Here is a 23,349-nt window from a genome sequence, read left to right as displayed (position 1 = left end):
ATCAAAGAGATATCAGAGGATCTCAATATCTCTTATGGATCGAGTCAACTCATTTTGGTTAATGTTTTGGGTATGTTTCGTATTAAAAGGCTTGAAACTTTTACAAAACCGACGTCGAGTAGATGTCGCAAAGTGATGTTTGACAACGTAGCTTAACAAAGAAACCCATATTTTTTTAGAGGTCGGAAAAGAGATGCTACTTAATTTAACTGTGGACCAAACTTTCCGTTCCCTCGATAGTGGGTTCTATGTAATCGAAAGACACTCGGATTTTTTATCCGACCAAGTACTATAAACTTGACAGAATTCTGCCACTAACAACCCAACATTCATCAAACGCATTAGTACTGGCGACGAGACATTGATTTATAAATATAACCTCGAAACTGTCCGACAACATAGGCGCTCCGAAAATAAGTCAAAACCGAAAAAACTGAAATTCGATAAAGACTCTGAATTCAACCCCACCCGAGGCTTATAATAAGTTTATGAAAAATTGGATCAATCGCAAGCATGCTTGTATCGGATATTGTATAATTTGTCAGTCCGGGTCAATTTTGATCAGAATGTGTACCAGATTGATATATTCTTCAATCGTTCGGGAATTGAACTTTGGTCTAAAAATTGTAAATATATAATATTGAACACCTTTTCTTATTCAAATCTCCAGATTTTGAGATTCGAACTTAAGTTAATAACTGTAATACTCCTTCGTAGTTACAACAGGTTATTGAACCTAGGTTTATGTTTCAGTGCCGTTTAAAGGATCTGAGTAGATTTTTTTTTAATCTAATTGTGTCTAATCGGACTTTATTTCACTAACGAACATTCAATTCATTAACTTCTACTATCTATCCGACAGATTACACATACATTTTACAGCTTCTGAAAGCCGTTAAAAGGACGCGCCAACTTAATAACACTAATAATATCAATATACATACATACATACATATGTATGTACATACATACGTGCACAAATATATAAATATTTATATAGGCAACAGCGATACTTTCAATTCCTCATTTTTGGCGAGCATTTGATTTTACATTTCCCTCGCGCCCAACTCACAGCCATAATTCATACTCGTACTCGTTCCATACATACATGTGGATATGGTGTATAGAACTAAGCTAGTAGCAGTAGTAGGGAAGTGTCATGCCGAGTGTAATGTGTATTAACTTCGGTAATAGCAAAATAAATACAGTGTTAGTGTTGTGTCAGTGAAATGCTTCCAACAAAATTGCACTCCTTGCGGCTACGAAGCATCTGGACTGTCGACAGCATTTTATGGCGCTTGGCTACCACTTTCGGCACTAAACACACCAACGTACACGCATACGAAAGTGCGGCTCAACCGTTGGCCATTGCCGCAACGCCGCACGTTTACTGCATCCTCTTTAATATTCGAATGCATTTGCTCACAGTTCGTATCAATAGCGGGAACGTGTTCTTTATTCTACCGACCGACCGACCGGCCGACCGGCGGACCGGCCGATTGTCCAGCCAAATGTCCGAGCGACCTGCCTGCTGCTACCGAAAGTATGGATACACCTCACACAATTATCTACATACACACCGAACTGCACCCATATGCACCCATGGACCTATGTACCAACATAACTACATGGGGTATAAAAGCCATAAGCTGTCGTGGTACTGATACGTCTTTACGACTGCCGAGTACGTGTACATCTGTTTGCATGTGTGTGTGTGTGTGTGCCTACATGCATATATGATATAAAAATCTAAATTTTAGCCAGCGGCAAACAGACAGCGCGCAAAGTGCGTTCGGCAGCAAGTTGCAAGCTGCAGAGTTGAAATAAACTAAACCTGGCTGGTTTGCGCCAACTTGAGCGGCATATAACCGAGACGACAAGCCAATTCGAGTTCTGGTGATGTTCTTAATCATGGCCTGGCTTTAGCGGGTAGACAACAACGCATTGCACTGTTCGTTTCGTTATGAAACCATATTGCTGCCAGCTGCCAATTGCCAGTTAGTTGTTTGTATTGGTACGATGAGAGTCGAAGAGCGACGAACGCTACCGATTGACAAATGGGCAGGTTTGGCGACTACTTAATATTCACACTGCAGCATAGATTGTAGATCGATTGCCGCCTATTAAAATCATAATTATATTTTTATAAAGTGTGCTTTTGTTTATTCCTTTATGCTCGAGCGTTCGTATGTACGTACATATGTATGTATGCTGGTATTATTTAATGAATCGAATTGTATAATATGTTTAAGGAAATTGCCGATAAAGCTCAAACATTGTAATGAAAAATGTACTCAACTATAATTGCCAATTGATAAATAAACGAATTTCATTGAACATCTTTGAAAAGCTGATGCTTAGTTCTTAATATTCATCCAAATTCAGCTTGATGCAAGTAGAAAATAAAAAAGTTGCATTTTTTCCATATTTTATTATCAGAGCCCTATTTGTGAAAATTTTTATATATACAAGGCCGTTGAGAGACAATTGGGACCCGGTGTATGGTTGTTGTGAATTGTTGGTGTTAAAAATGTACATAAAATTGTTGCTGAGGATCGGACCGCCTAAAGACTTCGGGCCATAGAGGAATTGTCCCCGATCTCTATCTCTCTCTTGTTTATTAGACGTATTAATTAGTCTTCCCAAAATGTCAACGTGAGACTTGAAAAATAATCATAATTAGATTATACATTACTAATGACGAAGTGAATTAAGCCGGACGTACATAGGTTTGAATAATGATTCTTTTGTAATAGTCAACTGAGATTTTACTTCTCGAAACCTCAGAGATCAATTTCTTAAAAATTAACACGACCGGTGTAACAAAATCTAGTTATGGGTCATTGATTAATTTTCTTGTAAAATATAAATAAAATTCCGAAATAATAATCTTATACCTTTGACAGATGTTTTTCCGAGCTTAACTGTTAGTTAAGATCTGCTTGGAAGTCAGGTTATGCCAAGAGATTAGTAATAAATTACGAATGGAGAACAGGGTGAGTATTACCGAAATCTCAACCGCACAAGAAAAGAAGCTAATGATAAGAGGGTGTCATGTGTAGTCACAAGAGATAGTATTACGGTAAGTGATACCACTAAAATATGTACTTTAAGGTTGGCTATATCTAATAATGCCATCCCCAAAACGAAGGAAATCGGGTCGACCCGGAATAGTTTCTATAGTGGTCGTACTAAAATCTCACAGACATTCTTTCGCATAGATCGAAGAAAATAAAAAAAATTCTTCCAATCGGCAAGATTTTACTATTGCTTAGATGCGTGAGCTTTTGTCTCTCGACTAATTATTTTTAAAGTAAGCTATTGTGGGAAACGGCTAATTCATGGTAAATTCTTGTTGTTCTAGTTGTTGTTGCTCATAAAAGAGTTGTTATTGCACTCAAAACTAATTGAAATTATTTTTCCTAGATTAGGTTTGTGTCACGTTTGATCTCCGTACATAATTGTCCGGAAAGTAATAGGACTGATTTTCCTCCGCCCCGACTGTACTTCGGAGCGTGCACGCACCGATTGGATTAGGTAGCTTAGGCCCTTCCTAGCTAACGAACGAGCGGCTGGTAAGTTGTCTCCGAGCACCTGGAGAGTCAAGACAAACATTGTTTCTCTAAGTGGTGCAAGGCATGGTGTCCTAAGAAAATTTGAACATGTGTGAAGTGAGTTCCAATTTTCGAATAACGTAATCTTAAGTCATGGATATTTGAGTAAGATCCCGAGACAAAGAGGCAATCTTCCGAGTAGCACACGCCAGCGTGTCCACCATGAATTTGTTCCTCCTGGACAAACCGTCAATGTTAAGTTTTACGTGGAAGTCCTCAAGAGATTCAAACAAAGGGTCAATTGAGACCGATAAGACATCGCAGCCGAATGGAAGTTACACCACGACACGACCGCCTTTCTTGTGAACAGCTACCTGACCAAGGCCGGTATCCCAACGCTTCAGCAGCCGCCCTACAGCCCAGATGTGGCCCCCCCGGCCTTTTTTGTTTCCTTGCTTGAAAAGGCCGATGAAAGGTAAGCATTTAGAGACGACAGAGGAGATCAAAGCAGCATGCACCTGACGCCTTCTTGTGCTTGGACATCGTGCTTTTTAAAGAATTGTAACGATTGGTTCAATACGTTTTTTTTAAATCGACTCAGTCATATTACTTTCCGGACAAATCCGGAAAAGTTTGACCAGCGATTTTTATATACTGGGTCAATGGACTCATCCCATCATCTCTAAAATCATTCCCCCAATTTTTGGAAAACTTAGAGACGTAGCTAGGAAGATTATTTGACCAAAGGTGTAGGGACCATCTGCTTCGCCATTAAAGAATTTTTTACCAACAGCATTATTTCACAGATGCAATCAGCGAGGAATCACAAGGATATGCAGGATTTCATATATATATGTACATATGTATATGTATACATGCAAATATATGTAAATGAAGCATGCGTCTATTAAAAATGTGTTGTTGCTTTAACTGTAGCAGCAACAACAATGGCACTAACTAAAATCAGTCGTAAATATTGGCGAATATTCTTGACTCTTCCTCTTCTTCAACTTCTTTTCACTTCAATTACTCGACGGAAGCGCAAAACGAGAGCAATGCAACACATAAATACCATACGTTCGAAAGTACATACATATGTACAAGTGTCTGTATATATGAATTTATACAAACGACATGCATACAAGTTGGTCGGTTGGCATCCTTAAGACACATTGGCATTTCTTTTCTTAACAGTAATAATACGTTTCCAACGTGTCCATAAAATTAAAGCGAGCCGAGCTACTGTATACGTGTTGCGTTGGGCAGGCAAAGATCAGTACTGACTGCATCCACGTACATCCCATACAAACTTATGTACATACACGTATGCAATATACGAGATGAGGAGGTGAACGCATACACCTCGCAGCAATTGAGTTGATGCGTTGCATCTTCGGAGCAACTCGCTTCATTACGCCGGTTAGATGTTAAAATTCATTGATAAATATTACGCTGCACTGTGGGATGTGATTGCAGAAAATATGCTAAAAATCTTAAACAAAAGCTTTCGAATTAATGGCTGGATAGAATGACAAAAGCCTTGATCTGGCTAAAGCGAGGTATTTGAGGAGGAAGTTTTGATATGATTCTATCTAATTTTCTTCCAAAAAGCTTATGCAGCTTATTGTAGGAATTCTAATCGGCCAAGACCAGTTAGAATTCCTACAACTATTAAAATAAAAGTTGGAACTTGCTGAGTGTGAAGAGTTCCTTCTTACGATTTATTCTGAACCAGAAGAACCTTGCGATGGCACCGCTACTGGTAATCGACCAACGCTTGCTTATTTGGTCTGAGGTCCCACAGTCCAGTAGTGAAGCACAAGAAGCCAACGGTGCTGCTAAAATTGCAGTCCTAGCGACTTAATCCACCTTACAGTTTCCTGCAACAACTCTATTTCGAGGCAACCAAACCAGTCTAGTTATAAAATAACTCCATGCTAGAGATAAAAAGTCTAGGCATTTTTTACTAGTCTTGGACGCACAGTCAGCAAACTCAAAAGCAGAGAAGCGACAGCCAGGGCTGAGTTCGCCTAGGTACTATCCACGTATACTCAAATTTAATCCTTTTGTAGCGCGGATAAAGAGTTTTCATAAGTATTATTTTACATTTTAGTAATAACCGTATTTGGCCATTGTGTGAAATTTCCTATGCCAAAAAGTTTTTACTCCGATTTTTACTCTAGGAAAAGGACTATACTACAATTTGGCGCAAGTTGGAGATTCCAGGTGCAGCTAGGTAATTCACCACCCGATCTTTCCAACGAAACCGGCGGGCACTGCGTAGAATACTCTCAGAGCCGGAGTGTTTTCGTTCATTTCAACGACATGACCCACTTGTAGTCAGCGTAGACGCTGTCTCTTAATTCGCTGAGCTATGTCAATATCGCTGCATATCTCATCATCGTACCATCGACTGTGGACCAATACGTAAAGAACCATAATTCTTTCGCAGAACCTTTCCCACGAAAACTCGTAACAAACGACTCATCAGTTGTTGTCATCAACCTTGCCTCTGCACCATATAGCAAAACGCGGATGATGAGTGTCTTGTAGAGTTTGATATTTTTTCGTCGAGAGATGACTTTACTTCTCAATTGCCTAGTAACACCTGTTGGCAATAATGATTCTGCTAATGCTGGTTCCAAGATATACGAAATTATTTACGACTTCAAGTTATGACTGTCAACAGTGGCATGGGAGCCGAGTCACGAATGCGACGACTGTTTGTTTGATGACAGAAGATATTTTGCCTTTCTCTCGTTCGCTACCAGACCCAGACTGCTTTATCGAATACCCAGGTATATATAGTACACATGCGTTTGAGTGAAACAAAGCTCTCAGGGATGCTCCAGAGATCATTCACAATTGTTCCCTCAACTCTGTTAATATTAGTTGAAGGAAATTGGACCCGGAAATCATAGTGCTATCATTAGAGTGATAAAAACTCAACATCGCTTCTGAATTACAACATCATATTTATATTAGTAACCTCGCCATAACCCTAAACGTTTGGCAACAAGAAGTTTTTTATCTTAAAGATTCACGTCTTTTCGCTGCTATCGTCATATATGCATATAATTTTTTCGACAAAGCATCTAATAAAATGTACAAATTATATATATGCAGCATATCGGCATATAAATATGTATATGTATATCGATATTCGTACAATATATCGTAAGCATCAAACCTATTATTAAATTCACAGTAGCCAAAGATATTTGCGATTACACAGAAATTACACTAACAATGCATGCATATAGAATTGTTTGTATGTATTTTACATTTACTATATAGGCGGCATATTGGCCGGTTAACTCTGTATATACATATGTATGTATGTTTATATGTATATACATGTGTCGGTAAGTAAGTAGTCGAAATGTTCGAAAGATAAATTCATCACACTGTAGTAAATTGCCTACCATAGCCAGCGGCATCAAGCATCCAAATTAAATTAGTTTGTAGCTACTCTTATTGCACATGTTAGTTTCCTACCTGTTTTGTATGTATGGAATTTAATGAATGAATAAAATCAAGTTCGCAAGGGAGCAGTCATTATACGGTAGATGCATATGGGCTGTACATACACATACATACATATATATGGATACCGAAGCTGGCTGATATTTTTGCGGCAAGTACAGTGCGTATGTACGTTTGTGGGCACTTTCGAAGCCTTCAAGCCCCCAAGCATGGCCCATCAACAAACAGTATATACCAATAAGAATGCAAGAATATAGCTGCATACATACATACATATATAGGGAGTTAACTACCTACCGGCAGCGCTACTGCAGTCCATATGAGTTGGTCAAATTCTTTCATGTTTATCTCGTTCACATTTAAGCTCCGAGTAGTGGATTTATACGCGCAAACACCATAGTGACCGCGCGCACAGGAAGCTGCCGTCCCGCTTGCCTGCGTCTTGATGACATGTACCACGTAACCATATGTATGCATTGATATATGTATGTATGTACATATGTGTGTGTGTAACTGAGTGTGCTCGAATTAAATGAAAGACCCAAGACCAGAAGGAAGAACACTCACCACACAGCACCTTAATAACTAATAATAACTAATAATAAAGCAAAAACGAAAAACGACAACGAAAAAGCTCATATTCGATCGCAATCGTCAGGATCGATAAATACGTGTAGTATTTCCCCGCGCGCTCACATTGCTACATACATACATATGTATGTACGTGCTTTGTATGGCGCAGCGTAATAAATCACCTGCTTCGAGAAATTATATTTTCAGTGCTACTGTATGCGGTACACTTGCACAATTCCAGTTTTTAATCAAAGTGGTTTTCATTAAAAAAAATACAAAAATAGCTGACTGCAGCTAAACGATAATACCCTTCACAGCTGCATTTCTTTTAGCAAAAAAGGGTATAAACAGATTTTTACCTTGATTTTAATAGATCAGTTCGTATGGCTGCTGGGTGCCATAGCTGTCCGATCTGAACAATATGGTCTGAGTTTGTAGTGTTGCCTAGGAGAATAATACATGCCAAATTTCGTGAAGATGTCTTCTGAAATAAAACAGTTTCCATATCCATATCAGAACTTGAGATGTCAGTTTACAAGGTAGACGCGGTCAGTTTGTATGGCAATTATATGCTATAGTGGTCTAATCTGACCAATATGTTTGGAGATTGTAGCGTTGCCTTGGAAAATAATCTATCTCGAATTTCGTGGAGATAACTTGTTAATGGGTTACCTGGATTTCCTCGTGTAAAAAACTGCCCTTTTCAGCATTTATTTCTCATATAAAAATGAAATATTTTAAAAGAATTTTTTATTGTTACAGACATAAACTATTAATAAAGAACATCTGAAATTTTTTGGAAAAAATATTTTAAATTCGGCCATTGCGACTCTATTTCCGGTGACCTCTCGGAAAAAAGGTGCGCTCGCGTTGGCAGGATATCTCCTTACAGGATCATCTAAAGTGAAAAAATACGTGCTTCCCTAACTTTGAACTGGCATAGAGGGATAAAAAACTGAAAATGGGATTTTTGGCAGACATTTTTACAAACAAAAAAAAAAATTTCACGAAATTTTTTTCAAATAGTTGTAATCGAAAAAAAATATTTCGTCCAAATCTTTAACGATTGCATCTCAAAGATCTGTGAAAACATTCATGAGACATGAAGATCGGTTGATTACTTCTTGAGAAACCGATTTCAAAAATACAGCTTCGAGAAAAAACATATTTTAAAGTCGGCGCACTTATCCTAGCTAGCTTCGAGCGCACAAGTTCTCAAGGCTGTATCTCTGAAACTATTCCTCGGAACTTGAAAATTTAAGACAAATTTAATAAGACAATAAAAAAAAATCTATTTTTGAAACCCGTAATCCCATGTAACCCCTTAAATAAAAAACGTTTCTAGAAAACGATTTGATTTTGATCGATCCGTTTTTAGAGTAGCTATATGCTATAGAGTTCCGATATCGCATAAAATAACGTGTTCACAACTTTTTGTCGTTATCGTCAAAACTGAGGGATTGCTTCGCATATATACGAGGTTTGACAATTAAGTAATGAGACTGATTTTATTGCCGCGCTTGTGGTAAACCTGTGACCTTGAAATTCCCTTTCTCTTTTTCCGCCATCCCCTCTCCATTGATGTATGTACCATCGCTCTAGTTTAGTTCACCTGCTGCGTCAAGTTGAGTAGACGTGTGTTTGTAGTGCCCGTCACGAAAATGGAAAAACGAAATCAAGAGCAACGCGTCGCGATAAACAAAATCGGTGGTCAAAGGAACCCATTTTGAGTCGATTACGGACATCGAGGCGGCCGTGACGAGGGTCTTCGCGGACATCCCAGTCGAAGCGTTCCAGAAATGTTACGAAGCATGGAAAACGTGCTGGAATCGCTGTATAGCTGCCTAAGGGCACTATTTTGAAGAGGATGGCAGAGTTGTAGAATAATTTTCAAATATACGGTTTTTGTGGAATCAGTCTCATTACTTAATTGTCATACTCGTACATATAAACATACGGATATGAATAAATCCAGTCAGCTCACCAGGCTGATCTTTTATACATGTAAGTAGCTCTTAAAGTTGAGGCCCCTGACTCTGAAATTTGGTAGTAAATTTTAATAATTTCGACTCACTGTTGGATCATATATCTTTCCATGATGAAATGGCAAATCTTACTGAAGAAAAATGAAAGAGCGGGAAAAAATATGACGTCGTTTACTGTCTCTATCGGTTTTTTTTGTAGCGTCCCTATAGAAAAAATCCTATATACATACTTATAGTACCTTATATGGTCTCCGATGTTTACTTCTGCGTGTTACAAATTTCGCGTCAAACCTAATTTATCCTGTTCAGGGTATAAAAAATAATAAATTATGCAAAAATTCAAAACGAGCGGTTCTGCATAGACTTTATGGTATTATAATATTTAATTTGTACTTATATTGGGTTGCAGGTATGAATAATCGTTAGTTAATAGCACTTTAGTAAATTAATAAGATGCAAATATTTTATAAGTATAAATATAGGTATGTACACACACTTTTACATATACAAGTATATAAATGTATATTTTACAAAATTTAGCATTACGGTAATAATTCTTGAGTCTTACGCTCAGCTAATATTATGACTAACAGCAAATAAAACTTGCTGACTATTTTAATTGTAATCATTATTTTGCAGCTGTATGCGTATTCGTGTATAATTACGGTTTATTTGATTTACATATGTTTAGCTTGCGGCGAAAAATGTGAGCGCAATTTATTCTACGCTGGCAGTCCGAGATGTCATTGGGTTGGGAAGATTTTACCGCAGTGTACTACGAAAGCAAAGGTGCTGTTGTCAACCAACATGCTAAGCTTTGCATATTGAGGGTTCTTAAAGGGCTACCGGTTACTTTTTTTGAAATTCTTCGATATAAACTGTACCGTGTGAGTTTTGACGATTTAAAACTTCACTAAAGAGCTTGAAACCGACTTTCGACGTTTAGAAGGGGTAATAGTAGTTGATAGTTTCTGGCCTTAACACATTTGTATAGGATCATTCATGTGGTGGCATTACATAGGACGTACAAGTATATGATTCTGTTTGGCGAAACAGCCAGTCAGAGTAGCCCAATCTAAACTGTGGTATAGAGTTTTTAAAGTAATGATTTCATCCTATATAATGAGTATACTGGCGTCTGTTAGTGACAAACATGTACTCTCTTCACTCTCCCATAGTGCTTTCAAAGTTCCCAAATTTAGTTAGTACAGGATTTAAAGTGTTAAGGTCATGTTCGCTGACATGAGTTTTCTCATGAAATGCTAATGAAAGATTATTTTTCATTTCTGGATTTTTTAAACGGGAGTTATCTTAAAATTCACTGCATTCTCTTATGATATGGGCAGAGTTATTAAGATAACAGAACTTGTTGGAGATCAAAAAAGACATGCTCTTACATTGAAAAATAGAACGAGTCATTCTACAGACCTTTTTTTGTTAAAGCATTATCCTATAAATTTACTTTAAGATTTCAACAGTATTTCAGAAATTAGGATCGTATTCGTCAAGGAATGTGAAAGTTTTTTTGGCAGGTCTGTTACGAGGTTTGACAATTAAGTAATGAGACTGATTTTATATAGTGGTAAACCTGTGACCTTGTGAATTCCCTTACTCTTTTTTCGGCATCCCTCCCCTCTCCATTGATATATATACCATCGCTCTAGCTTGTTTAGTTCGCCTGCTGCGTTAAGTTGAGTAGACGTGTGTTTGTAGTACTCGTCACGAAAATGGAAAAACGAAATCAAGGGCAACGCGTCACGATAAAATTTTGCGCCAGATTGGAGGAAACAGCTTCGGAAACGTACTCTAAAATTGTAAGAGTGTATGGTGATAGTGCTCTTAGTCGTGCCCAAAGCTCACAATGGTTGATTATTGCCTTTTTTGATAGCCGTGGAATCGTCCACACAGAATTCGTTCCACCGGGGAAAACTGTGAATCAAGTCTACTAATGCCGAGTACTCGAAAGATTTCGAAAACGAGTCAACAGGGTGCGCCCAGACATCGCTCGTAACTGGATCTTTCATCACGACAACGCGCCGTGCCACACCGCCCTCAGCGTGTCCCTGTATTTGGCCTCTAAAGGAATTGCCGTGGTGCAACAGCCGCCTTATTCGCCCGACATATCTCCCTGTGACTTTTTTGTTTCCTAAACCAAAATCGGTGGTCAAAGGAACACATTTTGAGTCGATTACGGACATCCAGGCGACCGTGACGAGGGTACTCGTTGACATCCCAGTCAAAGCGTCCCAGAAATGTTACGAAGCATGGCAAACGCGGTGGAATCGCTGTATAGCTGCCCAAGGGGACTACTTTGAAGGGGATGACAGAGTTGTAGAATAATTTTGAAATACACGGTTTTTATGGAATCAGTCTCATTACTTAATTGTCATACCTCGTAAGTCATCGTCGAAAATTCTTCCCGGGAAGTTTAACTTACTGGTCTTGTGATGGACGCAAAAGAAAATTTGGCTCTTAATTCGCTATCAGCTTTATTGGTATAATAATTGGTTATACTCGTGTAGTTTGATAGTTTGGACAGTCGGAAGAAATTCGAAGCGCATTACACCTTGATAATCGAAACCAACTGTCAACATAACCTTAATTTTTGACCTGCTTTGACGTGATTTTTTCAGCTTTGGCTCACTTTTGCCACGATATTCGGCCGATTAATTGTCTGTTACCGGGTCGTAAGCATACATCCAAGAATCATCACCAGTAATAATACGTTTTATGATATTCTGGTAGTCGGAAAGCATTGTTTCACAGACGTTAATGCTACGCTATTTTTCGAAAAAAATGGAGTGATTTTGAAACCAATCGTACTTTCACTTTTCTCAGGCTCTATTGATCTTTAAAAATAGTTTTCACTGATCCTTCTGATATTCCAAAGATGCCAGTAAGATCTCTAGCCATTAATCGTCCATTGTCAAGCAATAATTCGTTTATTTTATTGACCATCAGTTGCTGTTGATGATTGCCCTGGACGTGGTTCGTCGTCGAACGCGTTCTCGACCCTCTTTAGATAATTTGTAATAATCAAAAACACTTTCACTCGACAAAAAATTATCACTAAAGGCCTTTTTCAACATTCTGAAAGTTTCGGCAAAAGAAATTTGATTCCCCACACAAAATTTAATGGAACTTCTTTATTGGATCGGTTTAAATATTTCGTAAAAATCACCGAATGCACTTTATAAAAGTCAACCAAGGTCTCTGAACTTCTGGCTCGTGATGTCGGCGATGTTCTATTGAAACCCAATTCCTATTGGCCATAGCTGACCGCGTCTGAGCGAATGCTTCTTTAGTGGTCCAATTGTTGGCAGTACAAGTTCGAGTTAAAAGTTCCGCAGTAGTGGAGCAGCAGCAAATATTAGGAATTTAATTCAGTAAGATTTCTCTAATAAAGCTTAAAGTGTGTAGTTTAATCTTTGGAGTTTGGCTCTAATTTTTTTACAAATTTAGAACTTGTTTGAGACAAGTATACTATTAAAAGAAGTACCTTAAAGAATTTGAAAAGTTCACCTTGCTGGAGCTTATATGGTAGCAGCTGGAAGACAAATATGTAGATTTCAAAAGAAGATAGTTAAAAAGGTGTCGTACAAGGCAGAAAAGCAAGGCTGCTCCTAAAAACTAACGACTAAACCGGAGTGACATATGTTTGGATATTTTAATTCCCCAAAAAGACAAATGTATGCAGCATCCCACGCTGCCACCTGCAAGCAAACACATATCTAATATTTATTTAAGTTTTTAATTATTGACATTTTTTGCATCAAAACAACTTCTCCTAATTGAAACTATTCTTTAGTTACGCACAATTAGCGAGCAGTTGTTCGGCATGCATGCAAAGTGTTTTCGTGTTTCGTAAGGATCAACCCTGAATTAGAACCTGCATTTATTGTATATAGATGGAAAATAACAGCATGACCAATTCATCCAGAGAGAAAACCCCATAACAAATCGGGGTTGAAGAGGATTATTGGTTTTCGTGTGCTGAGAAATAAAATCATTAATGCAGGATGCACTTATGACTACGATTCGGTAAGGGCACAGTGTTGTTGTTTTATTGCATTTTATTATGTATAGCATATCCTTACATTTGAAATGGGGCGAATAAAGTCAAGGGATAATAGTTATAATAACGACAAGCTGTTTTTCTGCTGCACAACAATTTCAGAATGCCTTTTCCAAAACTCTGCACACGTTTGTACGAAAATTATTGCCTTGCCCTCATCATAGCGGTGCCTACTAAGAGTAACACTCAGCAGCAGCAGCACCAACAGCGGCAGCAGGAGCAACGACAACAACAACAACACAGCAAGAATCAGCAGGGTACAGATGTTTTTATTTATCGGACAATGAAAGAATAACACGTGAACAAAGGGAAGCGCACCTTCACGGCAGCAAAGTCAACGTTTTATTCACCTGTTGGTGTCTTTACGACTGACTCCTTTATACGATTGAGAGTAAATGCATTGCTCTTTAACCGGGTTGGCAGGCATACATACCGTTGTACATGCATATATGCAATTCCGTGGACCATGTTGGAAAAATCTGTAAATCATTGAGGTACTTGGTAGCTACGAAATATAGGAATGAAATTAAGTTTTTTGGCAGTCCGTGTTGCCCGTTACTTATGATGACCTTCTCAGAATCTTTAAGAAAGTAGACAGAAGAAGGAGGGACACTTCTTCAGTGCATAGGTTCGTTGGAAAGTGAGCGTCCAGGAGTAGTTTTAAGGACACCTCGCTGCTCGAAATCCAGTCACCATCTTCATAATCCATAGAAGCAGGGGTTTTCACAAGAATGCACCTAAACTTTCATCTATGATCTTGTGCTTCTTGGCCTTCTATAGTTTCGACTTGTAATTGCTTTTTCGCGCTTTGTTGAACATTCTTCTGGTCAATAACCTGATCTCTAATAGTTCCGAAGTCCGCCAAAGCGATTTCCCTTTGCCTTTATGGGTTTTCAGAGAACAAGAACACTTTTAGGAGAGATTCTGCTTGCAGCACGGAAGATATCGACATCAATGGCGAGGGCTGTGAAAACTGAGCAGCAATCTGGCGTCATTGGAAAATCTAACTTAGCTTCTTCAATCAGAAGCCAATCCGTGTTGCTAATATTACTAAAAGATTTATTAGCTGGACCCACTTCGTAAGCAAAGCTAATGTACCTGTGATCGGAGAAGGAGTGGTGATTAAAAACTCTCCAATGTGCAAGTTGTTTTAATGCTAGGGCTAGGTTAAAGATTTTCTTCTTCACGCAATAACAAAAGTGGGGTGTTTCCCTTATGAATAGATCTTTGCCACAGTTCACACGAGCGACACTAATCCGAGAACTTGAGTCGTACAGTTCTTATATTATAAGTACGAATTTTCATATTGTAAACAAAATATAGATGTTAACAGAAAATGTTGGAAGACCCGAGCGCTATCATGAAAATAATTTCGAAATGAAAAGGAGTACCGAATGGCGTATAGAACTGTTTCCCCCGATAGTTGGGTCTAGGTAACCGAAACGGACCAAATTTCTATCTGGCCAAGGATTGTCAACTCGTCACCAGGCCTCGAATTTAATTCAGGAATGTTGAATGTGTTGGCGATACAACAACAACAATAAGAACACAGGCGTATATGTACGTCCACGAGCGGCTCGTTCGTTTTGTCTTTCTTCGTCGCCACTTCGCCTACGAAAAACCGACAAAAGAGCTCTCGTGTGAAATGGATATTGTCAAAACACCAGTTCTGTAATAGCATTGCTCAGAGCACCAACAAAATGACTGCCTAGTTGAGAAGTTTTAGTAAAAATCAAAACTTCAAAAGCGAAAAATTCAAATGAAGCCAAAAATTTGAGAACAGAGAGTATACCAGATACGTTGACAAATAGTGACTTCTTCTTCTTCTGTACTGCCGTAGACACCGGTTACACGATACAAGGCGCGCCAGTCGTTTCTTCTTTTCGTGAGGTAGCGCCAATTCCAGATTCCAAGCGAAGTCACGTCCTTCTTCACCTGTTCTTTTCAACGGAGTGGCAGTCTTCCTTTTCCTCTGCCTCCCCCGCCGGGTACTGCTTTCAGAGCTGGAGTGTTTTTGTCCATTCGGACAATATGACCTAGCCAGCGTAGCCCTTGAACTATGTCAATGTCGTCGTATATCTCGTACAGCTCATTGTTCCATCGAACGCGGTATTTGCCGAGGCCAATGCGCAAAGGACCATAAATCTTCCGCAGAACCTTTCTTTAGAAAACTCGTAACGTCGTTCATACTTCAGGTTCTGGGCAATCACAAATTTAAATTTGGTCACTGAATATTGTTTATACGAATATCTTCAGTAAATGAGACATATATTAGCCAATTACTTTACGTGATCGTATCTCATTCCCATTCTGCTCCGTATGCCACCAATACCTGTTACTTTTGTGCCTACAAGTGGTTTCCAAAACTCGGCAATTAACTTTACAGGGCGAATTTCCCACGGTATTGCGCCTGAGAATCCACAGCACCACAGGTGGATAGCTAAAAGCAAACCTCAAGCGATTTCTACGTTAACACAAGGGTGTAAGTGCGGAATCAATATAGCTGGATTTCCCTGCAGGGTAGGTGCGCTGGCTTGTTTATGCGCAAAATACCCGCATGTGTGTGCGGATGTGCTGGCGCTCATCGGTGCACAATTGGCGATGCACCGGTTGGGTAAGTATGTGGCAATTTAGGATGTAGCGGCAAGTGTGTACACGCACATGCCCACATACATGCATACAAATATTCACATAAATATGCAGATATACTGCTATATATGTACTTATGTACGTATGAAATAATGTGTAAATGAGTATGCTGAAGAGTATTCTTTTGGCGGTTGACGGTTGGCAGTTGTCAGTTGAACCTGTTCCTGGTGATGCTACAATATGGTATCGCTTGGTTGGTTTGTTACTCGCTTGCCCGCATGGTCTTCTTCCTTTAAGGGTTGTTTTAAAGTTACATTTGACGTTATCCTTAATAATTGTGGAACAGGTGTATAATGCAATTGATTGAGTTTGGCGGGAAATTTAAACAAAACAGTTGACTTCTAGAAACAATAGAATCTTAAAGGGGCCAACGTGCATAGTGGCATGTGAATCCCTAAATTGTAATTTGTAATAGGCATTTAAGCGAAGCGACGCAAAAGTGTTAATCCTTAAATTGCAATACAAGCCAACCACAATAATGCCTAGGATTATATAGACATATACATACATATATACATATGTATAACAAATGCTGAGTGATTTGGTAGGATAAGAACGAATTGAATTTGAGTATATTAAAATCGAAAGTAAACAATATCAAGACAATATGTCCAAAGACCGGATCTAAAGACTACGGAAATTGTAGAGCTGCACAGTTGAGCTTCCTCAACAGGTAAAGAAACCTCATGAGTTTGACTTAAAATAAGTGTCAAGAAGAGGCTCATTTATTTTAACCACAAATATCGGACCACTATATGATATGGTTGCCTTATCATGGAAAACTTTATTTCAAAGTTATCTTCACGAAATTGGAACATAGATTATTGTCCAAGACAACGATACAATTTCCGAGAAATTTCTCACATCAGACTATAACTGCCAAACTCATTGATCATAATCACAATGAAGATCTTATATCCATATTTCAGATGTAATAGTATTTAGATTTGGTATACATTGTGATAGCTCCCGGGAATTGTAAATAAAACCCAAAACTTTTAATTATTCATCAATATTTATATAATCGTCTTCAAATCAATCCTCTCCAAAATGTAATACACTTATGCCAATGATTTTTCCAGTCCTTGACACTCTTTTCATAAGCACTTTTTGGTATGGCTTCAGCTTCGTCAGCGAATTTTGTTTGATTTCTTCGATCGACTGAAAACGGGTTCCACGGAGTGGCAATTTCAGTTTGGGGAACATGAAATAATCAAACGGAACCAAATCTGGTGAATACAGTGGTGGTATTCATTACGTTTTGTGGCTTTGATTTCGGTCCCAATCGTTGCTTGATGCGATGGTGCATTATCATCGTATAAATTCGTGAATTGTTCTTCATCGTTTCCGACCGTTTTCGACGGATATAGCCAAACAGAATTCCTTATTAATCGTCTTTTCCTCCGGAACAAATTCATGATGCATCAAACCACGAATATCGATAAAAAAATAATGAGCATCATCATGATTTTTGAGTGGCTTTGGCGTGGTGTTTTGGACCTCTAATCGTTTTTCCCCCTTGTTTGCATGTCAAACTCAGATACCCATCTTTTGTCGGCAATTATAATGCTCTCCATGAATGTGGGATCATGTCCAAAAAGACCTGTTTAAGATACTCTTTATGAAAAAAAAAACCAGCTTTATCGGAACGAGTCGAGCAAGGACGCGCTTCATATTCAAAATATCCACCAAAATCTTTCCAACGAACTCGCGAGAGATGTCGGGCTCTCTTGCTATCTCTCTAACACTGACGATTTCCCAGCACCACATCCCTCACATTTTTCAATATTTTTATTAATTGAGGAGATCGAAGGTTGTCCAGAACGAGGCACATTTTCAAAGATCTCTTGGCCATTTTTGAAGGTTTTGTACCACACCAGAGCTGTAACAAAAGACTTATGGACGAAACTTGATTTGAGAAATTTTGCCTAGTATTCTAGTTATATGTATATTGAAGCTCTTACCACTATTTTTATATCTTATTGTTTCATACAACCCAATCTGATGAGAGAATTTCATCAGCTCTTGCTTAGTCATACGATTACCCCTCGTAGCCTAAATAATATTTCTTATACCTAACAATCAATATTTCTATATCCTAACATTAAAGTGTAAAGTGTAACATAAAATGTTAATGTAACATTAAAGTCTAATGAGTATTGGGCTTAACTTGCTGACAGGGGATGATTGGAGGTGGATAGGTGTTGGTAGTCATTTGTTTTCGTCGAGATAAGGTAATTCATTTCCGTCTCTCCTTAAATTAAGTGGTTATTTAAGATTTCTTTTAAAGAAATTGATGAAAATTTAATTTTTGGTTTTAATACATCAATGGCCATATGGGAGGGAAGAGAGAAACCAGTAACTAGCAAATGGGAGGATGGAAATTAGTTCTTTTTTGTAATAATTTACTTTTGATTTTCATAATTTAGCTTTATCGCGTCTAATTTTCTCATTTTTTATAGCAATGACACTTCTCAATGCAAGTTCGCTTCTTAAGTCTTTTGTGTTGGTTTTTGGTTTATTATACTTTAAATAAAATATTTACTATTATTTTGTTATATTCATCTGCTTTCACCTTGTTGCATCTTGAGTTTGATGTTGATATTGATGAATTTTTCCTCTTAAAAGAGTTGTGGAACCGGTTAAAAAATAAGTAGCAGTTTTTTACTGATGGACATCAGGAGCTTTTATTCAAACCATGTTTAAAAGTAGGTGCTATTGTTAAATTTCACGTCATTAATATTCATTATTTTTTGAGATACGCGTCAGAAAAAACGTTCTTTTTGTAATGTTTTTGTAGAAGTGTTTTATTTAATGAATAAATAAAAAAATTACATTTACAGAATTTTTTTTTTGGAAAATTCTGGGATCCTTTGATTCTTTAGGCGATCTTCGAGAAGACGAAGAAAGTATTCGCCTGATTTACCTTCGTGTATCTTCCGGCTATTCAGCAATTTCACAGGACCACTCCGAGTATACCGTTTTGACTCAATTGAGGATATAAAAGCGGAATCGAAGAAGGTTCTGATGGCCATCATGACGGAGGATTTTTCCAAGTGATATGATGACTGGAAAATTCGTTAGCATAAGTGTATTGCAGCGGGGATTACTTTGAAGGAGATGAAATGGACGAAATTCATCTTTCAATTTGATCACAGTAGACCCCTTAAGACTATAGATAGAAAGACAATCTTATCAAAAGAAGGGATGAAATCGCATTGAATGTTGAAGCAAATCGGGCAATACACACAACAGAAATTCTAGTGTTGACTAAAGAAATATCTCAAAAAACGAAAATAATATCTCCAAGAGTAACCCTTCTTGTGTGTAGAGAATTGATGATTTTTCAACTAATTTTGAAATGCTCGCCACTTTTTGAAAATCTGTTACATTTGAAATGAGCTTGTGTTACAGAGAAACCAGTTTTGCAAATATAACTTTCCACAATTTTATAACACCTTTTTGTCGGAGAATTTTAAGTTAATTTCCTTTATTGTAGAAATTGTAGAGCACTTGTGCATGCACATACACATATGTACATAGAAACGCATTCACTTTGTATTGCGGCTAATTTAAGCTAATAAAAATGCGCTTTTACAACACTTCAAGTCTTTTATGCACGTACTACATGCGAATTGCTTATAAATATATGCATTAGGGCGGGACGGTTTTTGCTGAAAGTTTACCTATATTAACTAATGGATAGAAGTTAGTGAATTTTTCGATGAGAACTAATGAATATAAGATACGAGGTTAACTTTGATATCAACGAAGCCATAATACCCCTCACAGACGCATTTCTTAACGGATTAAAGGCATAAAAAGATCGTTTTCTTGCTTTTGATCGGTATTTTTGCATTGCAGCTATATGCTACATTGGCTCAAACTGAAAAATAAAACTAATTTTTCGCCCATTTATACAAAGGCAACATTTTTTTGAAAAAAAAATAATAAAAAAATGAACCACCCTAATTTTAATTACGATAATATGTCCAATCTGAAAAAATAAGCTAATTTTTCGTCCATATATACTAGGAAGAAAATTTTTTTGAATATAAAAATAATGAAAAAAGAAATGAACCACCCTAATTTTAATTATAACAGCAGGTAAACATCACATATACACGAATATGCAAAAATTATTCATATGTAAATGTATACCATTTACTCATATGTAAGCAAGCGCGTAAGTAAATACAAAAACAAAAAATTATTAAACCACTATTAAATCACAGTTTTCCAGTTTCCTCAGCGAGTAGGAGGATTTTGACCGATTCACTTATAAATTCAAGACAACATTTATCAACCAATATGGCTCTTACCTGTACTAAAGACATACTAATACGTTATGGTTATGGCTTAAATATAAAAAGCTCGGATTTCATTGGCACAATGTTCAAGCTCAATGTTCCGTCGTGAACTTCCCATTGGCTGAAGACGTTGTGTGCCGATTCAACGACGTAAATGAGCGGCAAAGAGAAATTTTTCACGCTTTTAAGCTAAGTACACGTATGTATGTATATACTATATGTAAGTACAAACAGACATACACGCTGTGAAATACGATACACTTAGCAGCAAAGATTCCAGCGCGTTCATTTTAGAAGATTTTTTTCAAGAATCTTTTAGCTAAGTTAACTGCTATTGGATGTAGGTGCGCTTGTGTGTGTGTTGTACTGTATGAGTAACCATGCAGGTTCGTGAGTTGGAATGAGTAAACAGCTAATCACCTTTGCAAAAAGTATAAACAAAAAAACTTTGACGGCACGTTTGTCTTATTAACATTGCTAATATTATATAAGGTGAAATGGTAGAATGTGAATGAACTTCACAGCATTAATTAGCATGATCTTAATGCAGAGAAATTCGTAATTATTTAAGGGATTAAAATATAATAAAAGTAACAATGAGACGAACTAGTAAGGAAAATTTTTCATTTAAATAAATTAATTGGTAATAGATTAAAAGAGATGCTTTATGTAACTTTTACGAAAAATTTGTATGCTTGAAAGCACTGACCTATGTACTTGCAAAGGAAGGAGTATAACTAAGTAATCATCCAAACGTGTATGATAAGCGGTGTCTACGCCATTAAAGGAGAAGAAGGATACAAACACCCTCAATATTATTTTTCTTCATTATTTGTGTCATACCATCTCAATAATTTAGAAGGAATTGTCGACATTGCAAAAAGTTTTTTTGTAACTTTCTAAGTTAGCTTCAGGTTCAACCGGATAATGTTCCGCTTATATATAAAAATATTCTACATAATATCTCATATTTATTTGATTTGAGATCTTAGACACTCCAGATGCAGACTCAACTGCACATTTATAATATAATAATATAACAAGTAAGGAAGAGTTAAGTTCGGGTATAACCGAACATTTCATACTCTTGCAGCCCGCAAGCATTAAGCCAGGGAAGTACCCTCAGATACATAAGGCCTGTTAATTATGTGGGGTCAAGGGCGTGTTTTCATCCAATTTTATTCATTATAAGCACAAACATGTACCGTTATAAGAAAAACACGCGCTCTCAAGGTTTTATTTCGTTATATTGACTACTTCTTGTGGTGGTTAAAGTTGTGTTATATTGGAAGTAAGCGTAGCTATAGTCCGATTTCGCCCATTTTCAACACTGTAACATGGGAATATATTCGTAGATATCGAATTAATGGCGTTTTGTGGGCGCGGTAGTATTTCGATTACATCTACGAACTCGTATTTTTTTGCCAAAGAACCCACATACTAATTTTCTGCAAGATATCTCAATTTTTATTCAAGTGCAACTTGTACAAATAGCCAGATGGATTTCAAGTCTTCTCTTCTTCCTGATCATTTATATATGTATACGTAACCCTATATCTATCTCAATTAGTTTTAGGTGGTACAAAAATTTGTTAGGTGAACAAAACTATTATACTCTGTAGCAACATGTTGCCAAAGTATAAAATTGATTTATCTAAGAAAAGATCCGTCAATAAATCAGTGCTGAGAGCTCTGATTAGCCTGCATAGAGATGACTTCAGGTTCTGATTTCAATTTTAATTCATTCTTCTACAATAAAAATTTTCAAAAAAATACAGCAACAAAAAACATCTTCCTGAGAAGCAAGCTTAATAAACTCATCTGCAAACACAGTTACATTAATGCGGAACATTTTCTAAGTAGTCCATAATTCCATGTGAATCCCAAAAACTACTAGTAAAAACCTTGTCGCCGAACTGTTGTGTTTACATGCGCTTTGGATGACTTTTACCGTTACAAATTGATGCGTGTGCTTATTGATTCCACCAAAGGCCAACGTTATTTCCGCCAACTTTAGTATGTAGGATGCCTAGTATTATAATTAAACTTTCAATTCTCCTTCAATTTGAATTAACTCCGGAAAAATCTGTATTCGCTAAGAACCGTGAACCCGCCCAAAGATCGACTCTTATTGGCATCTGTGGTGAACATGGACTACACTAACAATGGCACTGAATGCTATTCTACAAATGGCTTCTGTGGATCTATCAGCTGTATCAAGGGTATTGCGGGGAAGCTGAGTATATGAAAGGGTCCAATCAGGGACATTCCTGCAAACTTTAAGCACTGTGCCTTCAAACCTACTTCAGACTCAGACTCAGTCAAAATTTAAAATTTGTATCTCAAAAGTGGTGGGAGTAGTTCGCTTCTATAAAGACAGCCGGCCAAGAGTAATTCAACTTAGCTGGTCCTGCTAATTTCTTTATACATATACATTGTATTTATATTTATATGGTCTCCGACGTTTCCTTCTGAGTGTTACAAACTTCATGGAAAACTAATATACCTTGTTCGGGGTATAGAAAGATAGCATTAGCTGGAGTATTTAAAATTTTTGTTATTTTTTTCCTTTGTAACGGTATCTACTTTTCAGGTGAAGGCTTGAATAATACTAAAATTGCATGAAACTAAGCTGTCACAGATTTTGTTTCCATACGACCAGATCAGCCTGAGTATTGTTTAAGAAATGAGCAAAATTCATAAATAAACTTTATATA

The sequence above is a fragment of the Bactrocera dorsalis genome, chromosome 1 (assembly GCF_023373825.1).
Source record: "Bactrocera dorsalis isolate Fly_Bdor chromosome 1, ASM2337382v1, whole genome shotgun sequence".
In the NCBI taxonomy this organism is placed as follows: domain Eukaryota; kingdom Metazoa; phylum Arthropoda; class Insecta; order Diptera; family Tephritidae; genus Bactrocera; species Bactrocera dorsalis.
The sequence above is the reverse complement of the archived record's forward strand: the minus strand, read 5'-3'. Positions refer to the sequence as shown.